Here is a 7421-nt window from a genome sequence, read left to right on the forward strand (position 1 = left end):
AAGCTGTCAGATAAGCAAGAGTTTAGATATTTAAAAAATCAGGAAAATTCTAATTTACCTATAATAAAATAAAATACAAAATAATAAAATAAAAATTGCGGGCTGAAAATATACAGTTCAGTGGGCAGAATGTTTAGTATGCACGGACCCTGGGTTTAAACCTTAGTACTGGGGGGAACTATAAAAGCAGTCTGTCCAGGCTGCTGCTTTTTTCTTTTTTTTTTTTGAGACTAGGTTTATGTAGCCCTGGCTGCCTGGAACTTGCTTTGTAGACCATGCTGGTTTTGAATTCACAGAGCTCTTGCTTGCCTCTGCCTCTCAAACGCTGAAACTGAAGAAGACAAAGAAGACGAAGACATGTGCCACTATGACTAGCCCAAGTAGCTTGGTTATGATAATGTAAAGTATAATACATGATTTAATCAGTGGTCTATTTAAGTAAAAATAAAATAAAACAAAACCAAGTCAAACAAACAAACAAAACTGGGCATGTGAGGTAGCTTGGTGCAGGTATTTGTTCCCAAGCCTGGTGACCTAGTGACCCTTGGAACACACACTGTGGAAGGAGAGAACCAACTCCCACAAATTCTGTCCCACCCACACAAATAAGTACAAAGAGGGACTGGAGAGAGCCTCACAGGTTAAGAGCACTGGTTGTTTTTCCAGAGGTCCTGAGTTCAATTCCCAGCAACCACATGGTGGCTCACAACCATCTGTAATGAGATTTGGTGCCCTCTTCTGGTCTGCAATGCAGGCGTACATGCAAGCAGAACACTGTATATATGGTAAGGAAATTTTTTTTTTAAGTACAAAGAATTAAATTTAAAAACTATTTGTTCAGGCTGTAGTGACACAGGCCTGTAATTCTGGCATTCAGGAGTCTAAATCAAGAGACTATGAGTTTGAAGCAAGGTTGGGCTACAAAGCCCCCACCTCTCACACCCTCAACTCAGCACAGCCTGTTTGCCTGGTGATCCTCGGATAAAAGAAAAACAAACCACTCCATTCTGGTGTCTGGATTCTAATTTTAGATAGTCAAGAAGTAACCTGCATCATGGTGAAAACTGCTTGCTATCTTTGGTTTCTGTCTAAGTTTTTGTTTTTGAAAGAGGGTCTCAGTCAGGTGTGGCAGCATACACATTTAATCCCAGCATTCAGGAGGCAGAGGCAGTTCCAGGATAGCTAGGATTACACAGAGAAACTGTCTCAAAAAACAAAACAAAGCAAACAAAAAGAAGAAAAAGAAAAAGGGTTTTACTATTCAGTCCTGCTTAGCCTGGAGGTCACTATGTAGTCAAGACTGGCCCCAAACTCTGGGTGTCACCACCAGCTGTTTTTTTTGTTTGTTTGTTTGTTTGTCTGTCAATGACTGGAGAGATTGCTCAGTGGTCAGGAGCACTGGCTTCTCTTTCAGAACCCAGATTTGATTACCGACAGCCACACAGCAGCTTAGGACTTTTAGTTACTCCAGTTTCAGGGCATCTGATGCCCTCTCCTGGCCTCCAGGAGCTCCAGACACACATGTGGGTCCCCAGACAAACAGAAGCACCATACCTGTAAATACATGTACAATTAAAAAAATTAATTTTGTGTTTGTGCGTGTGCATATTGGTGTGGCTTCGAGGAGGCCAGAAGAGAATGGCACAGGCACTGGGGCTGGAATCACAGGTGTTGGGAGTTACCTGATGTGGGTGCTGGAAACCCAGCTGGGGCCTCTGTAAGCGCAGCAGCTGCTGACTCAGCTCTCCAGCTCTGCCGTGCCTTTGCGGTCTACAAGTAACACACCAGAAACTGACTTGATTTCCCTGCCTGCGCACCAGCTGATAAAGCAGTCAGCAAGTACTGACTTTTAAATCTTCACAGACATTCTCGTCCTATAGCCCGGACTCTATGAGTAGAGAACAGCATGATTTTGAGGAACATACACCTACACTCTCTCTCTCTCTCTCTCTCTCTCTCTCTCTCTCTCTCTCTCTCTCTCTCTCTCTCTCTTCTGAGCAAGGCAGAGTAAGATGTGGGCAAGGCAGGCAGGAGGAGTCCGAAAATACACTCTAGCTGGAACAAGTGCGGAGCAACCAGAGAACTTCTCCGGGCAGAACAAGCCTCTGGGGAAATTCACACCACACTCCAATCGCACAGTGAGAACAGGAAGCAGAGAGTGTTCCCCAAAGTTCCCCAAGTGAAGGTATGGAGCATGAGACTCAGGTAGGTGAGGCTATATTTGGAATACAATTAAAATAACCACATCCTCATATGACTGGGAAACCCCGGTATTCCGAGTATGTGACCTTGCCACAGCCTGGGCTAGGGCTATGTCGTCCCTCCCCCCCCCCATGAGCAAGTACAGTTGTCTAGAATAGTTGTCTAGAATTAGCACTCAGCAAGCAGACACCCCCCCTCCCCCGGCCCGCAGGTAGAAATCAAAGACTGGTGACTCTGGGATCAGGATACCATGACTAACATTGCTACTTAAGACGCTCTAGGTCGTCTGGCCCATGGAGCCAAGAGTTAGTATACCTGCAAACAAGCAGGAAAACAGAGACTTTCCAGAGAGAAGAGCCTTTACCACAGCTGGGCAGTTTGGGTCAAAACACTTAAATTTAGGGAACTGAGACACAGCTCAGTAGGTCAGAGTCCTTGCTGGGCTGGCAGAGGACCAGGATGAGGTTCCCAGCAACCACACTATCTCCTGACCTCCAAAGACATTGCACACAAACGTACTGTGCAGTATCCAAGCAGGCAAAAAACACCTACAGAAGTAAATTTTAAAAGATTTAATGTGTTTCCGATTACATGTATGTACCTGTCTGTGGGTAAATACGTTTGAATGCAAATTCCACAGAAGGCTAGGGGCACTGGACTTCTCCAGAGGTGGAGGGGTATAGTGCTTGTCAGCCACTCCATGGGGGTGCTGGAAACAGAATGGAGCCACGCTAAACCACACAGCTACTAACCACTAAGCCACACTAAATCACACTTCAGCCTCCTCCCTTTTAAAGATTTTAGTCTTGTGTGTGTATGCCCACATGCACGTAGATGTCAGATCGACTGGAATATGAGTTGTGAGCCTCCTGACTCGGGTCTTTGGAACAGAACTTGAGCCCTTTGTAACAGTAGTCCTTACCCTTGACCACTGAGCCATTCTTCCAACCCCAAGAATATGCGGTTTTTGCCAGGTGGTGGTGGTGCACACCTTTAATCCCAGCACTCAAGAGGAAGAGGCAGGTAGATCTCTGTGAGTTTGAGGCCAGCCTGGTCTCCAGAGCAAGCTTCAGGATAGGCTCCAAAGCCACAGAGAAATCCTGTCTTGAAAAAACAAAACAAAAAGAAAGGAATGTGTGGCTTTGGAAAAGTTTAAGCAATTTTTTGGGACAAACATTAGACTTTATCTCACACACACTGGCCAAGTACCCTGCCATGAACCTGTATCCAACTAGGGAGGCCAGTATTTGAGACAGCATTTTGATTTGTAATTTAGGCTGGCCTGGAACCATGGAAATTCTCCTGCCTCAGACTTCTGAGTGCTAGTACTTGGGTGAGCCACCATGACTAGCTGAGAATCATTTCTCTACTTATTTTTAAGCAGTGCTGGGGACAAATCCAAGGGCTTTCTGCATGATGGACTGCCACTGCATAGAAAACTTCCTGTTTTGTTTTCCTGTTGGGGAAGGGGCTCAAGACAGCCTCAGCACATGTAATCTAGGCTGTCTCAGAACTGACACGTCTCAGCTTCCCAAATGCTGGGATTACAGACGGGAACAATTTTGTCTTGACTCAGGTTTTAACTTTTAGGTTTACTTATGTGGATGAGTATTTTGCTCGCATGTCTATTTGTGCATCATGTCTGGTGTCCAAGGAGGACAAAAGAGCACACAAGATCTACTGGAACTGGAGTTGCAGGTGGCTGTGCACAACCATGTGGGTGCCAAGAATTGAACCCAAGTTCTCTGTAAAAGCAACAAGTGCTCTTAACTAAGCCATCTCTCCAGCCGCAGGTTTCTATTTTTAAAAGATTTTATATTTTTTTTTCCTAGGGTTTTGAGACATTGCATTTCTGTGTAGTCCTGGCTGTCCTGAATTTACTCTGTAGACCAGGCTGACCTTGAACTCAGAGATTCACAGGCCTCTGCCGCCTCCCAAATGCTGGGACTAAAGGTGTGTGCCACCATTGCCCAGCTCAGATTTTTCTAAAAAATAGTTTATGTGCATTGTCTGTGTGACAGTGTTGGGTCCCCTGACACTTGAGTTATAGACAGTTGGGAGCAGCCATGTGGGTGCTGGGAGTTGAACCTGGGTCCCCTGGAAGAGCAGTTTGTGCTCTTAACCACTGAGCTATCTCCAGCTAACCCTATTAGAGACAATATAGTTCTAAGCTGGCCTCACATTCACAGAGATCCATGTGTCTTTACCTAATGAGTGCAGAGGTTAAAGGTGTTTGCCATTTGGTTTTACTATGTTTTTTTGTCCGAGACAGTGCCTGCCTGGGAATACAGGCATGCAGCACTGACCCCCACTACCTTGCATGTGCGTGTTTCTGAGTGTGGTTTTGTACATAGTGAAATATTATCTGTGGAGGCCAGAGGAGGGTGTTGAATCCTCTACAGCTGGGGCTACCCTCGGTTGTGGGTTGTCTGATGTGGGTGCTGGGCACAGACCAAGTCCTCTGGAAACCCTGAGCCATCTCTGCCAGCTTCCTGATGTGACATGTTTACCACGGGCAACAAAGATCTGGTATAATAGTCATTCACTTTTTGATTTGTATCGGATAGTGTCTTGGGTCATCCAGGCTGGCCTCAGACTCATCATGTTACCAAGGCTGACCTTGCTGTAGTCCTAATTTTCTCTCCTCTATCTCCCAACCTCTGGGGTTACAGGCGTGCATTAGCATGCTAGTGTGTAGCACTTTCATTTTATGTTTTGTTGTTTTTTGAGACAGGATATCTCTGTATAACAGTCTTGACTGTCTTGGAACTCTCTTTGTAAATCAGACTGGCCTTGAACTCACTGAGATCCACCTGCCTCTGCCTCCCAAGTGCTGGGATTAAAGGCGTGTGCCACTACTGCCCAGCCCTTTTTTTTTTTTTTTTCCCGAGACAGGGTTTCTCTGTGCCAGCCCTCTTCGTGTATATCTGTGCTCTGTGTGTGTGCTTGGTGACCTCTAGGGTCAGAAGGCCTTGTTAGGGCCTTAGGAACTGGAGTTAGGGAGGGTTATGAGAACCCAGGTGCTGTTGGAAATGGAACCCCAGGGTTCTGTAAAAACAAGATATGCTCCTAACTGCTACTGGTGTACCTCTGAACTACCAGATACCAGAGCCTAACTTAAGAGTCTTGCACGTTATAGCTAGGTAGCCCACCCCCAACCTTCATGGATAGGTTCCTGTCAACCTCAGATCTCTCTGAAACCTAGGAAGGGATTTTAACTTTCAGCAATCCTGCCTCAGTCTCCTGAGTGCTGGAATTAGACACCACACCTGACTCTTAGGTCTTTTCCCTATACAAGAAAAATTAAGTTACTTCAGGTGAGTCTGGCCATGGGCAAAACTAGTCAATCTCCAGACATTTGCTCTAGACACAAAAATCATGGAATATCCTAATTCTGCGTTTGACCATATTGAAGGTCCTACAGGCTAAGCCCACAGTCCCTGTTTTCTTTGTAATAATTTCATCTGTGCACTACTTCAATGTATCACCTCTGGGGAGCCCTCAACAGGGCTTCATTATTGCAGAAATCATAACACAACAAAAACAACAACAGTAAGCTACTTTTATTGAATAAGTCACTGTGATAGAAATTTTATTTAGGCTTAAGGAACTGAGGCTGGTTTCTGAGATCAACACCGTTTCTGTTCTTTTGATAAGGTCTCACATTGCTCAGGCTAGCCTCCAATTATGTAGTATCCCTTTCTCCCCCACCCTCCCATTCACAAAGTCTCATCATGCAGCCCTGACTGGCCAGCAATTCGCCGTGTAGACCAGGCTGGCCTCAAGTCCCGCCTGCTCCTGCCTGCTGGGTGTACTGGGGTCACCACACCTGGCTAAACCTATTCTTTTCACCACTGTTCACATGAGGATTCGCTTAAGCACGGAAACAGCCATAATCACTGACTCGTCACTCTCCACAGGCTCTCTCAATCTCGTCTTTTTCCTGCGTCAGTGTTTTGTCATTCGAATTTAAAATCTTATGTCTCTCTTTCGACAGTTTTTACAGTTGCCAAATATATTACTGAACAATGTGTACTTTCCTTCTACACGATTATTAATGTTAAAATATCAGTAACAGCCTTACGGTAACGTCACCAAGGCACTCCGCTAAGCGTTCCGGGTCGACCTTGCACACCCACAAGCAGAGCCCGGTCTGGCCTTCGTGCATTGCCCACACTCGCGGTGGGCACCACGCACCCGCCGCCTCGGATCCCAGGAAAAGCGTTAACTCCGGAGGCTCAGCGTTTCCCGTCGCCGCAGCTCTGGGACAGCCGGGAGGAAAACAAAAAGCGACCTGAAGCCTGGCGCGGGCCGGGAGTTCGGCCCCACCTTTAGCTGCTCGCACCGGGTGCCCACAAGCGGCCCCTCCAGGCCTAACGCCGCGCTCGCTCCCTGGCTCGCCCGGAACCTCCAGCTAAACGCCCGCGGCCGCGAAAACAAGTTCGCTCCGCCCTCGCGGACGTCAGCGGCCCGCCCCCATCCTGCCTCAGCCGCCGGGACACCCCCGCCCCACAAAGGCCCAAGCCCAGGCCCCACGGGAGAAAGGGGAGCCCCGGCCACCGCCCTCCGAGACCCAGGCCGCTGGCTCGACCCCGCCCCCGCGCAGCCCGCGGCCTGCCGCCCCTCCCCCACAAGCCGGGAGGTGGGCGTCCCCGCCCCTCCCCCGCTCCTCAGGCTCCCTGAGTTCTGTTAGCTCCGCCCCCGCTAGGGTACGCGGCCGCAGGGCCTCTTGGGAGTTGGAGTTTTGAGACGGCCTCTCGACGCCGTAGCGCCGCGCTCGGGACTACGAGGCCCACAATGCCGCGCGCCGCGGGAGCCACGCCCCCGCATTGACGCAGTTCAGCCATCCCTGGACTACAGTTCCCGACGACCCTCGCAGCGCTCCCGCCCTCCCTCCCGAGACACGAGCCGAACTGGGCGTCAGGTCGGGGAGCCGGTCGGGTTCCCGCTCGCTGTCGCCGCCGCCGCCGCCGCCGCCGCCCCCCACAGTGCCTCTCCCGCCTCTCCACAGCATCGGTCGTGGGAGCTGCATCCTCCACTCAGGTCGCTGTGGACACTTCAGTCCGGGATCAGGGAGCCTGAGACGCGACACACCGACACCCCCGTCACCTCCAGCCCGGGCGACCCCTCCCTGGACGGGTCCGCCCTCGCCCTGCTCGGTGCCGGAGCCCCCCGGCCCGGAGCGCCCTGCGTGCCCGCTCTCGCACTCCGGCCTCGGC

The sequence above is a fragment of the Microtus ochrogaster genome, chromosome 10 (assembly GCF_000317375.1).
Source record: "Microtus ochrogaster isolate Prairie Vole_2 chromosome 10, MicOch1.0, whole genome shotgun sequence".
NCBI classification, from domain to species: Eukaryota; Metazoa; Chordata; class Mammalia; order Rodentia; family Cricetidae; genus Microtus; species Microtus ochrogaster.